Raw genomic sequence first — 16,295 nt, 5'->3', positions numbered from 1 at the left:
TTCCTATCCCAATCCTTTTTCTTTCAATTGTGCCTGTGAACCATTACCCAGCTTTTATGCAATGGTCCTGGGCACTTCTGGTGAGCTAACTTTGCTCTATCTAACATAATTTTACTTTCTGAACCACTGTGTTCTCTCTCTCTCTCTCTCTCTCTCTCTCTCTCTCTCTCTCTCTCTGTGTCTCTCTCTCTCTGTCTCTCTCCCCCCTCTCTCTATCTCTGCCTCTCTCCTCTCTCTCCCTCCCTTTCTCTCTCTCTTAAGCACACACATACACACCAGCATTTCTCTAGCTATTTTGACTTGTTTGATGTTGCTAAAAATATTGGCTTTTGTTTTCTTGATTGGTTGGCTTAATTTCTGATGGGGTCTAGGAAACCTATTCTAGGGGGGGAAAATCACACAGGCTCATGCTCTTACACAGATTGTGAGTGTAATTTTAGGCATGGAATCTAGCACTGGGCTTCTCCCAGGGTGATATCCTCTGGCCCCCAGAAAGAAGGTTCATATTGCTAGAAACTTGTTAGAAAAGCACATCCTTGAGCCCCTTTGAAGGAAAGACTCGTGCTGAGGGTGAGCAATCTGGATTTTTAACTAGACCTCTAAATGATTGGGTATCTGGACGCTTGAAACTTTGGAGGAGTTAGGAATCCTGCCCTAGCAGGATGGTCTTGAGCATTCTGTAATAACTCCAGCCCTTCTGAGAAAAGGATGGGTAAATGGATCCTTTCCAGCTCTGAACCTTTTACTTTCACTGGATGTTAACACCTGCTTCCATTTCAGACCAAGGATCCATTTGCTCCCCTGGGAACAAGGAGGAAACTGCTGGTGTTATCACTTTCCAGGTGCAAGGGTAGAAAACCAGCTGGGGATACCCCAAGGAAATGCTCCCAGATGTCTGGGACTATTGAAGATTCAGGAGGGGATAGGAGTGGTCACATACCTGTACTTCAGTGACTTTCCAGCCCACCTATCCTTGCCCGGGAGTCATCCTTTCCCTTAGGTAAGGGTGCTCTCGCTAGAGGCTCTCATTACCACAAAGCAGACACTGAGTCTGATTCTAGAGATCTCAACTTGTACTTGAACTCTCAAGAGGCCAACTATCAGTCAGTGTTTAAGCTTTTACCAGTAAGAAATTTCATTTCTCAGATAATTTTAATTAGCATTTGGCATTTTAGCTATTTCTCATTTACGTATCTGTCTGCTTATTTTGTTTAGTTATTGTTTTATTTTATTTTGTTGAACCAGTCCTGAGTTTGAACTTAGGACCTGGGCACTATCCCTGTGCTTCTGTCTTTAAGGCTAGTGCTCTTTCCCTTGAGTCACAGCTCTATGTCTGGCTTTGTCATAGTGTATTGGAAATAAGAATCTCAGGGACTTTTCTGCCAGGCTGGCTTTGAATCAGGATCCTCAGATCTCAGCCTCCAGCAACTAGGATTATAATGGCATACATTTTTACATTTTATTATGTGAGATTTATAAAGAAGTTTTCATCTCAGACTGATTCTGTCTCGAGTCAATGTTTGGACACACAGAGTTTTCTGCCCTCATTAGCTGTTGTTGTGTAACCTCCACACGGACCTGCTCTGTGAGTACTTATTTAAAAAAACAAAAACAAAAACCTAAAGTAAAACACTCTATATTTGGCCAAATAAGTAAGTTTTTATTGTATTGAATTTTGAAAGCAGAACACAGAAATCTGGCCTGAGAATTACCAGCGGCAACTTTGCATCCTAATGTGATCATATAGTGGAACTATCTACCCTTTCGTCTCTCCTTCTGCAAAGAGAGGAGTGTCTCGTTTTGTCTGGAAAGTGTGAAGAAAGAAACTCCAGCAACTTGTTTCTGCCTAGACACAAATGTGTTCTGTTTAATCCCTGCTTGTTGTGAAAGATTGTTAGGATGAATACTTAAATGATTACACTGTGTAGCCACAGTGTAACCATGTGGTTGATTTGCTTATTCTTAGGCTGAAGTATTTGGTTTTGTGAAGGGTCTGCTTTGCACTTTACAATCCACCTTTCTTTTCTTTTTCCTTTTCCCTTTTTTTCTTTGTCAGTTGTGGGCCCTGAACTCTGGGCCTATGTGCTCTACCACTTGAACCACAGTGCCACTTCCAGTTTTCTGGTGGTTTATTGGAGATAAGAGTCTCACGGACTTTCCTGCCTGGGCTGGCTTTGAACCATGATCCTCAGATCTCAGCCTCCTGAGTAGCTAGAACTATAGGCATGAGCAACTGGTGGCCCGCTTTTCTTTTTCTTGAGGAAAAAAGATCCTATGCTTGAGACTGTGCTTTTTTTTTTTTTTACAATAGGGCTATTTTCTATTACAAGTTAGCTTGACAGCCTTTATGACGCTCCTGATGGTTCTTTATATCTAAAGGTATGTTATTTTGTGCAAAATTTCTGAATTTTTGTTTTTTGGACCCGTGGCTTGAACTCTGGGCCTGGGCGGTGTCCTTCAGCTCCTCAGCTCGAGGCAGATAATCTACCACATGAGCCACAGCACCACTTTCAGTTTTCTGAGTGGTTTATTGGAGATAAGAGTTTCATGGACTTTTGTGCCCAGGCTGGCTTTGAACTGGGATCCTCAGATCTCAGCCTCCTGAATAGCTAGGAGTACAGGCATGAGCCATCAGTGCCTGGCTGAATTCTTTAATATAAGATCAGAGATGAATATCTTTTATTTATTCAATAAATGTGACATGCAGGTAATACATTAAATGATATATATCATAATTAGTGGAAGCTTTAATCAATTAAAATAACCCAAAACAAAATTTGAACAATAGATCTTATTTATTATCCAATCTGCTATTCTTCTTTTGATTGGAGAATTGAGTACATTAATATTTAGGTTTATTATAGAGAAATGTGTCATGTTTCTTGCCATTTTCTTAATTTCCTATATATTTTTTTCCTTTTCTTGTGTTTACTAAATTGATCTTCTAGTGATTTTTGTCTGATGTGGTTCTTTGATTTTTGACTGTTTTCTTCAGATTGTATTCCTCCCTTTAGAATTCTTTGTAATGCTGATTTAGTGATCATGAATTCTTCTAATTTTTGTTTGTCATGGAAAATTTTGGATCCACCCTCTAATGTAAATGATACTTTTGCTGTGTAGATCAGTTGGGTTGGTAATTGTTGATCTTCAGTGCTTAGAGTATACCATTCCAGGTTCTCCTTGTGTGGAGAGGTCTGCAGTGATTCTGATTTTCTTTCCATTTTAATATAGCTCCTTCTTTAATTTTGTGGGTTTTAAAGTCAGTTCCTTGCTATTCATGTCTGATGTTTGTACTATGATGTGTCTAAAAGTGCTTCTTCTTGGATCCAGTATACTGGGGGTTCTATATGCTTATGTTAAGCAGGTGAGATTTTCTCTCTTGAGAGTGGTGAGATGGTGCACATATGAGGGAATCTAGGAGGAGGGCACAGAATCAGAGGGAAACTGGTGAGAAAACGGAGCAGAGGGGCCCGTCAGCTGCACTGGACATTGATTAAAGTGAACTAAGCAACTCAAGGGCAGCGATGGGAGGGAGGGAATGAGAGAGAAAGAGGGAACAGCCTACACTAAGCAAATGGAAAGAAATATACATATCACCCTCTTTGGAAGAAATAGTTGTATTGTCAAAGTTTGTAGAGTTTATAATAATGGACCATAATAATGACAATTCAACTTGTGAAGGTTTAATGTGTTTGTGACTTAACTAAGTATCACTATCCCACAATATTGTGAAGTTCATGTCATCACTTAATCTCAATAAATAAAAAAAGTGTGGAAGTACTCAGCTACTTTTTTCTGAATAGGTTGTCAAGGCCTCTACTACATCCCAATTATGTGTAGGACAGAGGAGCTAGAACAAAAAGTCAGAAGTATGGAAAAAACAGTCAGAACCTACCAAAGAGAAGTCTAGAAGTTGGCAAATGCGCTAAGAAATCAAACCTACAGTCCAGCTTTCTCCCATCCAAGTGTTAACCAGGCCCGACCCTGCTTAGTTTCCGAGATCAGACAAGATCGGGCGCGTTCAGGGTGGTATGGCCATAGACCAGACCAGCTTTCTATGTCAATCTAATCTTTGGATTTTTTTCCCTCTCTGTCTCTCTCTGACCTCCTTATTTGCCCATTTCCTCTTGGGACACTAAAGCTAGGGGTTGGCTGCTAGTTTGTACCCTAACAACAATGGCAGCCTCCTTAGACTTTGCCTTTCCCTATTATGATTCATAGACTGTTCACTGAGTAGATGAGGTCAGAATATTTTCTATTTTCCTGCAAGTCCTGGAAGAAATATTAGTTCTTTTTCTTTCTTTCTCTGAATCTCCTTCTCTATTTAAGCACTGGTTGGTGTCTCAGTCACTTCCTAGTGTATTCTCAGTCACTAAATAATGACCACTGTTATATCCTTAGCTGCCTGGCTCATCTAGGCTTTGAAGACTGCAGTAACTAGTGGTCAGCAAAGCACTGTACCCACCACAAAATTCCCTGCACTTCCCAAGGTAACTCATTAGACCAGAGGCAAGCAACTCACCCATGGGCAGAAACTCAAAGGAATCAAATGTCTTACCTGGCTTATAGCCTATGAAGTAACCTGACACCAAAAAGCAGTGTTCTAGTCTGGTCAGAAAATGATTAACTAGGCCTGACAGAATTCGTTGAGGAACTCATTTACAGATGTGGAAAAATGCCACTAGTAGCTGAAGTCAAGCTCAAGAAAGAAGGTGTATGGACCATTGGAAGCTGACAGTAATGAAGGCTTTTTTTAGGAACAAGCATCAGGAAGAAAGCATCTGGATTTCTAGAGATACTAGATGGATAATTAGGTTGGTGGATATGTTCCATATCCAGTACTATTGGGGATCTAAGAATGTCCTTTTCCTTTGCATTTGATAAAGGCCAAAGACTCATAATTCAGAATATTTACTATGATCTGTGTTGACAAATGCTTCTCCATCCATCACGTTCCCCACAACGTCCCCCCTTCCCTGGGAAAACACCATACAAATCTCTGTTACATGTCAAGTCTGTCTCCAGTTCAGTTGAGACAAGCAACCTCATGTATGACCATTTTGGCCTCAGGATCCCATGTGATGGATGTGGTGGAATAGAATAGAAGAATCAGTGTGGGGAGACATACAGTTTCTACCTCGATGTGTCTGGTTTGGCTCCCATGTATTTATTAGAAAAGAAATTGAGCTCATTCCTAATGCATGAAAGAAAGATTTCCTCTATAGGCTTCTAGATATCTAGGTTCTTTTGAAAACCCTGACTCTTCTCTGACAGGTTGGGGATCCTCTCCCTTGCCTGTACTCACTAGTCAGAGCTGCACTGGATCCAGTCGACCCATTTTATTTGAATGTAGCCTTTCCTTTATTCCCTCCCTGGCTTTTAGTAGTCACATAGAAAGCTTATCTTACACCCTGAAGCCATTTGAACATGGAACAGTTAGACATTATTTAAATGTCTATGTGAAAAATGAACTATGTAACTTGTGGGCAGGATGGAAAGAGGAAACTAAGGGAAAGCACAGGAAGCAGTGACACTGTCCATAAAAAAGAAACATATTCATTACTGAATTTATGAATTGGTAAGCCCTTTAACACCTTAATAACCACAATAAAATTATATTAAGAATAAGAAGTTATTTAACAAGTGCTTAAGATGGGACCCAGTACAGGCACCACTGAATTTGATAAGACAAGAATCTGTTCCCTTCGGTGAAGCCAACATGAAAGGAAAGAATAAAGATGATCATAGTCATGTTGGATATTAGAAATTTAAAGTTCTGACCCATGAGTTGCAGGAGAGAGGTGGGGCAGTTTTAGAAATCTAAAGCAATGTCTGTTGATAGTCGCATCAGAGACCTGTGAAAGAGGGCTGAAAAAGAAAGTGAAGTTGCTGATAAAAAGGAGAAAATAAATGTCCAAAAGGCAGTGTATATCTATGATAATCCTTAAGAAAATGAAGAATTTTAATTACATATAGGCAGTTAGCTTTCCAGTGTTAGAGAAAACACATGGTGCTCCCCAGAAATTTCTGAACTCTTTTGTCCACTTTTTAGTTTTTATCTCTTAAAGCTGTCAGGGAGAAAAGATCAATCACCTAAAAACCAATCAGGATAACTAGATTTCTTAGCTGAGACCATGAAAGCAAGAAGAGCCTGGAATAAAATATGCCACGCCCTAAAGACAAACAATTATCAACCAAAAATAGAGTACCCAGCTAACTCTCCTTCATAACTGAGGGAAAAATGAAAACCTTCCACAGCAAAGAAAAACTGAAACAATATATCTCCACCAAACCGACACTACAAAAGCTACGTAAAGATTTCCTACACATAGAGAACCAACTAGAACATGATGAAGACAGAGAAACATCCCCCAAACAATCAATCAGTAAACATAGGCAGAACCTAGGTGACATAGCCCCCAAGAAGGTGGATAACATGGCAGGAGCTACCAAACACCTATGAATCCTAACTCTCAATATTAATGAACTTAACTCTCCAATCAAACGACATAGAATCTCTAAAAAAAACCCCCATGATCTGTCTATCTGCTGTCTTCAAAAAACTCACATTCCCTACAAAAACAAACATGTTCTGACAGTGAAAGTTGGAATAAAACCTACCAGGCAAACAGCCTCCATAAACAGGCTAGAGTAGCAATCCTAATATCAGATAAAATAGACTTCAAATTAAAATTAGTGAGAAGAAATAAAGAAGAACACTACAAACTAATAAAAGGATCTTTCTCACAGGAGGATATAACAATTCTAAATATCTATTCACCAAATACCAGAGCACCCAATTTTATCCAAGAAACATACTTTCCCTCAAATCTCACATAGATCCAAAGACATTGGTGACTTTATTGGTGACTTTAACACCACTTTCCCCACTGGATAGATAAACTTGGCAAAAACTCAACAGAGAAACAACAAATCTAAATAAATGCCTAGACCAATTAGACTTAACTGATGTTTATAGGATATTTCACCCATCAGCAACAGAATACACATTCGTCTCAGCAGCACATGGAATGTTCTCCAAAATAGACCACATTTTAGATCACAAAGCAAATCTCTCCAAATACAGAAACACTGAAATTATGCCCTGCATTCTCTCAGACCACAAGGGAATAAAATTAGAATTCAACAACAAATGCCACCAAGGAAAATGCTGTAACACATGGAGGCTGAACAACACACTATTGAACCATGGAAGAGATTAGAAAGGAAATTAAAATGTTCATGATATTTAAACAAAAATGAACATATAAATTACCAGCTCCTCTGGGACACAGCAAAGGCAGTACTCAGAGGAAAATTCATAGCTCTGAGTTCTTACATCAATAAATTGGAGAGATCTGAAACCAACAATTTAATGATGCACCTGAAGCTCCTTGAAAAGGAGTAGCAAGCCAAACCCCAATCCAGTAGACAGAAACAAATAATTAAAATTAAATCAGAATTAAGTGAATTAGATTCCAAAAAAAACATAGAAAGAAGTAACAAAACAAAGACTTGTTTCTTCAAAAAACTTAACAAACTTGAAAAACCCTTTGCAAATCTTACCAAAGAAGAGAACATACCCAAATAAGCAAACTCAGAGATGAGAATGGAAACATCACCACAGAAACAACCAAGATTCAGAACATTATAAGGAAATACTTCTCAAAAATTTATGCTAATATGTTTGAGAATCTGGATGAAATGGACAAATTTCTAGCAAATACTGATATGCCCAAACTAAACCAAGATGAGTTAAGTCAATTTAACAGACCCATATCAAGCATCGAAGTAGAAACAGCAATAAGAGACTTCCCATCGGTTCCTCAAAAGACTTCACATAGAACTCCCCTATGACCCAGCAATCCCACTTTTGGGCATTTACCCTAATGTTTACAAAAAAGACCACACTAAAGCTACCAGCACAACTACGTTTATTGCAGCATTATTTACCATAGCTAAGATATGGAACCAACCCAGATGCCCCTCAGTAGATGAATGGATCAAGAAAATGTGGTATATATACACAATGGAATTCTATGCCTCCATCAGAAAGAATGACATTTCCCCATTTGTTAGGAAATGGAAAGGCTTGGAAAAAATTATATTAAGTGAAGTAAGCCAGGCCCAAAGAAACATAGGTCCCATGGTTTCCCTTATTTGCAATATGTAGTATAGGTATGAGTCAAGCGGAAAAGGTCAGATAATGTGATGTTAGGAAAACGAACCCTTAAATATGTATTTTAATGTTTTTGTTTCTTTCATGCATGTGTTTCTAATGCATTTATAAGATTATTTCTTTGTTGCTTTGTATGTCCCTCCCCCACAGTATAACCCCCGCCTTCACTATATTTGATGTCAGTATAACATGTGGAGGAGATGGGGACAAACAAGTCGTTTAAGGATTCAGGTGGACCTGTTGCAACAATGAGAAGTACAAAATGTCATGTCAAAACCAGCTTTACAATGTCGGTGTGTGTGGGGGGGTATGATTGGGTGGGGGGGAAGGGGGGAGACTGGGAAGGGAGGTGAAGGGTAAACAAAGGAGGAGGCTACAATGCTTGGTAAGAAATGTATGCATTATCCTGCCCATGTAATTGTAACCCCTCTGTACAGTATGTTCTCAAATAAAATGAAATTAAATTAAAAAAAAAAAAAAAGAGACCTCCCATCCAAGAAAAGCCGAAGACCAGATAGGTTCACTGCTGAATTCTACAAGGCCTTCAAAGCAGAACTCACATGAATACTCCTCCAACTCTTCAATGAAATTGATAGTGAAAATTCACTATCAAACTCCTTCAATGAAGGCATCATAACCCTCATCCCAAAACTAGGCAGGGACTAAAGAAAGGGTACTATAGACACATTTCTTTGACGAACATCGATGCAAAACTTCTCAACAAAATTCTGGTCAATTGACTTCAAAAAATAATAAAAAAAAAATCATACACCATGATCAAACAGGATTTATTACAGGGATACAAAGCTGGTTTAATTGATACAAATCAATTAATGTAATACATCACATCAACAAGAGCAAGGATAATAACCACCACATGATTATCTCAATAGATGCAGAAAAAGCATTTGATAAGATCAAACACCCCTTTATGATGAAAGCTCTGGAGAAGCTAGGAATCCAGGGAACATTTCTGAATACAATAAAGGCTGTGTATGACAAACATACAACCAGCATTATACTTAATGGCAAAAAACTAAAGCAGTTTCCTCTAAACTCAGGAACAAGACAAGGATGTCCACTCTCTCCACTCTTCTTCAATTCAGTATTAGAATGCCGAGCTAGAGCAATAAGACAAGATGCAAACATAAAGGGGATCCAAATAGGAAAAGATGAAGTAAAACTCTCCCACTTTGCAGATGACATGATCTTGTATTTAAAGCACTCCATGGACTCTACTCCCAAATTACTTGAGCTGATTCAAAACTTTAGCAAAGTAGCAGGGTATAAAATTAACCCTCAAAAATCAATGGCTTTCCTGTATGCCAATAATGAGAAGAGCACAGCTGAAGTCAAGACAGCAACTCCTTTTGTAATAGCCTCACAAAAAATAAAATACCTAGGAATTAACTAAAGAAGTGAAGGACCTCTATGATGAAGACTTTAAAAACCTGAAAAAGGAAATTAAAGGAGAACTAAAGAAGTGGAAAAACCTCCCATGCTTCTGGATAGGGAGGATTAACATCGTGAAAATGGCAATACTGCCAAAGGCTATCACAAATTCAATGCAATACCCATTAATATGCCAACTTCATTCTTCAATGAAATAGAAGAAGCAATCCAAAAATTCACATGCAACAATAAAAGACCCCGAACAGCAAAAAATAATCCTTAGCAGAAAGAACAGTGCTGGAAGAATAACAATACCAAACTTCAAATTCAACTACAAGGCCATTGTAATCCAACAGCTTGGTGGCACAAGAACAGACCTGAAGACCAAAGGAATAGAACTGAAGACCCAGAACTGAACTTGCAGACCTATAGCCACCTAATTGTTGATAAGGGAACCAACAAAATAGGATGGAAGAAAGACAGCCTCTTCAGTAAATGGTGCTGGCAAAATTGGTTATTCACCTGTAGAAAACTAAAGCTAGATCTTTATTTATTACCCTGTGCCAGTCTCAACTCCAACTGAGTCAAAGACCACGAAGTAAAAGCAAATACCCATAAAACATTACAGGAAGGAATAGGAGAAACTCTAGGGCTCCTTAGAACAGGCCGAAATTTTCTTAATAAAGACCCAGAAACACAACAAATCAAAGAAAGATTGGACAAATGGGATTGCATGAAATTGCAGAGCTTCTGCATGGCAAAGGACATAGCAAGATCAATAAAAAGTCCAAAGACAGGGAGAAGATCTTCACTAGCCATACAACAGACAAGGGTCTCATATCTAAAATATACTTAGAATTCAAAAAATTAAATCCTCCAGAAACAATTCCTAAAATAAACAATCGCTCCATCAACAAGTAAGCTAAAGACTTAGGGACTTCTCTGAAGAGGAAATAAGAATGGCCAATAGACACATGAAGAAATGCTCAACCTTTCTAGCCATAAAAGAAAATGCAAATCAAAACAACATCGACATTCCACCTCACCCCAGTTAGAATGGCTATAATCAAGAAATCTAATGACAACAGATGCTGGAGGGGATGTAGCCAGAAGAGAGCCCTACTGCATTGTTGGTGGGAGTGTAAACTTGTTTAACCACTTCAGAAAGCAAAAGATTCCACATAGAGCTTCCCTATGACCCAGCAATCCCACTTTTGGGCATTTACCCAAACGATCACAAACAAGACCACACTAAAGCTACCAGTACAACTATGTTTATCTCAGCATTATTCACCATAGGTAAGATATGGAACCAACCCAGATGTCCCTCAAGATGAATGTATCAAATATATATATATATTTATGAATATATATATATATATATATATATATATATATATATATATATATATATGAATTCTATGCCTCCACCAGGAAGAATGACACTGTCCCATTTGTTAGGAAATGGAAAGACTTGGAAAAAATTATACTAAGTGAAGTGAAGTAAGCCAGACCCCAAGAAACATAGGTCCCATGGTTCCCTTATTTGCAATAATTAGTATACATATAGGATAATCTTATCAGATGAGCTGAAAAGCTCGAAAACTATGTAAATATGTCCATATAAGATGATGCCAAGTGAAGGTAACCCCAAGATGTGGACACAAGAGGTCTGTCTTTGTTGTTATTGTTTTAAATGTACTGTGTGGGTTTTTTTGTTGTTGTTTCCTTTGTATGTTCTTCCCCCTATAGTATATTCCCTGTTGTCACTGTACTTGATTTTGGTACCCTGCATCTTGTATATACATTTGTCTAATCTGGGGAGGGGAAGGGGAATAACGAAATGCTGGAACAAGGGCACAGGATGACCCATTTCAACAAGGATACCCACAGGACAGTACATTGGAAATGAACTTTACAACTTTGGGCAGGGGGATGGGGTGGAGTGGAAAGTAGTGGGAAGGGGAGGGAAGGGATAGTGGGACAATAACAAGGGAAGGAGTAACAATGGTCGACAAGTAGTGTACTCATTGCCTTACTCATGTAACTGTAACCCTTCTATACAGCATCTTTTTTGTTGTTGTTGTTGGTCATGGGGCTTGAACTCTGGGTCTGGGCACTGTCCCTGAGCTCTTCAACTCAAGGCTATCACTTTACCACTTGAGCCACAGTGCCACTTCCAGTTTTCTGGTGGTTAATTGGAAATGTATCTTACGGACTTTCCTGCCCAGGCTGGCTTTAAACCACAATCCTCAGATCTCAGCCTCCTGAGTAGCTAGGATTACAGGCGTGAGCTACTGGAGCCTGCCTTCTATACAGCATCTTTACAGTCAAATAAAATAAAATAAAATTCCATGCAAATGTAAAAAAAATGTTCCTATGGTAGCTTTTTCATGAAATACCTTGTGGCATTATTCTCTGTTTTTGTTGTTGTTGTTGTTGTTTAGTGACTCAAGGAATTTTGTGGCCTATGAAATAAACACCTTACTTGAATAGGAAGAAATCTGATTTACAGTACATACTATGAACTAGGTATTAAACATTATTTTTGTGCGATTGCATATAATCACTGAAAATTATAATTTCTGTTTATAAATCCTGTGTGCCTTAACCCACAACTGCTGAGTTTCAACTTTATTCAAGACTTGTTAGGGGTAGACTGGTTTTACATTTGCATCCTTACTTTCTTGTAGGTCTTACTATATGCATACAGGTCTGTCTTTTCCAAGCTCCCAGACTAGAAACATTTATTCTCAAGCGAATACTTATTCACCAATGTGAATTCTTCTTGTGTAGCTATGCCAGCACTTGAAGGGGGCCAGGAAAAATTTCAAGTTCACTTTCTTGAGATGCCACCTCTTTCTTCTATGACCGCAGGCCACTTGCTTTCTATGTTTTGGCAATCCCTAAGGTACATGGTTGTTTTGTATTTTATTTATTTATTTTTATTTTTTTGCCTGCCTGACTTAATTACTACTTAGTAGCATTCAGATGCCTAAACTCCTTTCTAAGTTTCGCTCAGCGGTGGCCGCCATCTTGTTTCTAGTCTATAGCTTCAAATCTCTCCCAATTCCTTTTTGCTAGTCAGCTTCTGTTCTCTGTATAAACTCATTTTCCTGTGGCAACTCCCACAGCACACTACTGTGGACTTTCTCTGTTTATAATTTACTACAGGGCTCGTTATATTTATTTGATGGTGAAAGTTTCAATTAGATTACAGTTGGCTCATCTTCTTTAATACACACTCCCAACTACCTACCCTCTCATTACATTTACTCTTAAATATTAGTCATATATGCAGAGGGATGATAATAAAACAGATCGTTCTGGGTTAGTCCAATTATATGACTCTTGAAATAGCAAGTAATTATCTAAAAGAAAAATTAAATCGAAGGGCAGTGAGAGATATTCACAACATGAACACTGTTTGGAACTGCAAAAATGTTTGAGAGAATTTAACTTTTGAGATTAGGCCCGGGAAACAGAATAAACTTATTAAGGGTCATTTAACTAGCTAAGGAAGGCAACTCTGTTTTCCTAGCCAAAGTATACACACAGGAAACTTTATTTCCCCCTGAGTTTTTGTTTCTACTATGACAACATAGCCATCTACATGTAAGTTCATCATATATGCATGAGTGTTATATGTACCTAAACATTCTAAAGTAGAATCTCAACTTGAACCTACGAGCCCAATGTCAGACCTTGAGGACAATTCTCTAGTCCTTTTGCCCTGTTTCTCTAACATTAAGCATTGCATTTTCAGAGACTGGCCCAAGGTAACAAGTGGGTTTGTTTTGTTGTTATGGTGAAAATTAGAATCCAATGAGAGAGAGGAGGAAAGACAGAAGCACTGAACATAAGCCCTTTGTCTTCAAGTGGAGGTTAGCAAGCCTCGTAACTGGATTTGTTGTGTATCTACATGGAGGAGGAAACAGTAGTAGGAAGTACAGTAGTACTTCAAGCCTGTGGATGTTCGCAGCTATATGAGTCACACCAGCAGCATGGAGGACTAGAGAACTTGACGCTCTCTGAGATGCTTCAGGGGTACAGATGAGACCTCCGCCATACTATATTTTTCAAGTAAACCACTCTTCCTGGCATGCAGTTAGCTGAATGGATGGCAGCAGGTCACCTTGACTTCAACAATAACAGTAATCACCAACAGCAACAAAAGAGATGGAGATAAGGATGTCTTCCCCTGGAATCAGCTTCCCTCTCCCTCAGTGCTGTGAAATTTTAGGATGTATGATAAGGCTTTACCTCTGTCAAGACTACAAATAAGCCGGGAAGGACTGTTAGTCATCAGACAGATACACAAGGTAGGAATTCTAAATTCCTGATACATTTAGGTATTGAATGAGTCCCTTCTATTGCCAAGGACTTGGGGTGGTCTTACATGTAAGATGTAAAATTAATCCGTGGTGTTTGGGCTGCTCCAGCCTCACTGTGGATGATATATACATCTGAGTTTAGCTCAGGTATTATTTCTTCTCCATCTTTCTGAGACTAAAATATTGGCCTCTTTTTTTCCTGCTTGTGGTGGTAGTGGGGGGGGCGGGGTGGAGGAAGAGCTCATACATATTCACTGCCTTCTAATTTTGTGGCTCTGATCACACCCAAAGCCTTACTTACTATTTGACAAGACAAACTGAGGCAGAGAACTGGTGTGGAGAAGTGGAAGTTGTGTGTCACTCACCTTTTTTTCTGGCATCATTTTCTTTCAGAATCAGGAGAGTGCTTCTGGTGCTGCACACCTGTGAATTAATTAGAAAGCAGGAGTCACAAAGCAGGTTCCACGAATAACAGAGTTTCTAGGGGGAACCTATAAGCAGACACAGCTCCCCCCAAATTAACAGCAAAAAAACAAAAACATAAAACCAATAGTCCCCTTTCCAAGTAGGTGGAAGAAGGCAGTGCCCATGATAAACATAGGTTTTTGTTTGTTTTTAAATTTTCACCCTTGGGGCATTCTTTTTGGTCTATCAATCCCTGCAGAGGGGCTTCTAAATGGCTTGTCCATGTTTAAGAAGGTGTTGTGGGAAGGACAAGTGAACTGAGTCTCAAGGTAGAAACACACCTGGTAGGAAGGGCTATGGCCCCTTGGCAATGCTTCCTGGCAATGTTCTATATAGCCCAAGCTCAGGAAAGAGCTTTTGTGTGTGTGTGTGTGTGTGTGTGTGTGTGTGTGTGTGTGTGTGTGTGTGTGTGTGTGTGTGTGTGTGTGTGTGTGTGTGTGTGTACTCCTTCAGTTACAAGAAATTATAGCCGGCCCCATGATGAGAGGAACCAATCATGAGAGGGGGTTGGGTGTCATTACAGGAAACAAGAGGTCATGAAAGAGGATATGCTTACAAGGGAATAGTCATTCAGAAACTAGAACTGAGACAATGGGGATCTCAGGACCTGTGCCTCTGAGCGAAGTAGGTCCTGATGCTTCATCATCAGATGGCCCAGACAGTTCTGGCTCCTCTTACTCTCAATGGGTATGTTTTCACCTCTTCTCCTAGCACCACTGACTTAACACAACTTAGCTGCATTATATCTTTGGTTTAATTGTAGTCTACTTCCTTACCATTTTGGTTTGTCATTAAATGCAGCTGACCCATGCTACTCATGGCCTTACCACGTGCACTCTTCAAACTTGGCCCACATGACTAACAGCTGAGTTTCTATAGTTCTCAATGTCCTATGAGTAGAGCTATGATTGTAGATAAGTAACTGAGATGACAGTAGATAACCGAGTGATTTTTTTGTGTGTGTGCTTATCCTAAAGCTTGAACTTAGGGCCTAGACATTGTCCCTGAGCTATTGTATTCAAGGCTAGTGCTCTACTACTTTGAGCCACACCTCCATTTTTGGCTTTTTTGGTGATTAAATGGAGACACAGCTTTCATGGACTTTCTTGCCCAAGCTGGCTTTGAGATCCTCAAATCTCAGCCTCCTGAAGAGTTAGAGGAATGAGCCACCGGCACCCAGGAACTGAGTTTAGCTTTTTATAAGAGGCACATGATAAGCTTGGACAGGTGTCTACTCAGACCAGTGTCTACTTCCAGCTAATCATTTGAAGACAGAGGTAAGAAGTGCTTATCTTTAAATAGGGATACAGGTGGACCCATTGCAACAATGAGATGTACAAGTCGTTATGTCGAAAACAAACTTTACAGCTTTGGTGCGGGGGCGGGGGGCGGAGATTACGGGGGGCAGGGGGAGGCTGGGAAGGGATGGGAAGGGGAAACAAAGGTGGAGGCTACAATGCTTGATAAGAAATGTACTCATTACCTTGCCTATGTAATTGTAACCCCTCTGTACAGTATTTTCACAATAAAAAAAAAAGAAGTGTCTATCTAAGACTGCTGTTTGACGGAGTACTCTGAAAAAAAGGTTTCTTCAGAGAGATCCACAATCAAGTATGGTATGTATACACAATGGAATTCTATTCATCCACTAGAAAGAATGACATTGAACCATTTGTAAGGAAATGGGAAAGACTTGGGCAGGATTAAGTGAGATATGCGAGACCCAGAGAAGCATAGGTTGCACTATTTCATTAGTGGAACTGAAATGTACCTATAAATCTAGAAGTACGCACACTGGCTGGCACCCAAGCAGTTATAAATGAATTAACTGAAGCATAATATTATCTGTGGAGTACACAATAGTATAATTCTTCAGAAAGACTAAGTCAAAGTCCAACAAAATGAGTACTAGGAAATGGGTAGGT

At 39.3% G+C, this 16,295-nt stretch overlaps 1 long non-coding RNA gene across 1 annotated transcript; it reads right to left on the bottom strand.

Annotated features, from left to right (window-relative positions):
- Positions 1-3,226: 3,226 nt before the first annotated feature.
- LOC122112527 lies at positions 3,227-14,718 on the bottom strand. Its single transcript, XR_006148235.1, has 3 exons — positions 14,652-14,718; positions 14,271-14,328; positions 3,227-3,414 (listed from the first exon to the last, which is right to left on the bottom strand). It is a non-coding gene; the product is annotated as an uncharacterized LOC122112527 (long non-coding RNA).
- Positions 14,719-16,295: the final 1,577 nt, after the last annotated feature.

Source organism: Dipodomys spectabilis, unplaced genomic scaffold (genome assembly GCF_019054845.1).
Source record: "Dipodomys spectabilis isolate Male_0828 unplaced genomic scaffold, ASM1905484v1 ptg000095l, whole genome shotgun sequence".
Classification (NCBI taxonomy): domain Eukaryota; kingdom Metazoa; phylum Chordata; class Mammalia; order Rodentia; family Heteromyidae; genus Dipodomys; species Dipodomys spectabilis.
Note: the sequence above shows the minus strand (reverse complement) of the source record. Positions and strands in the feature narration are given on the sequence as shown.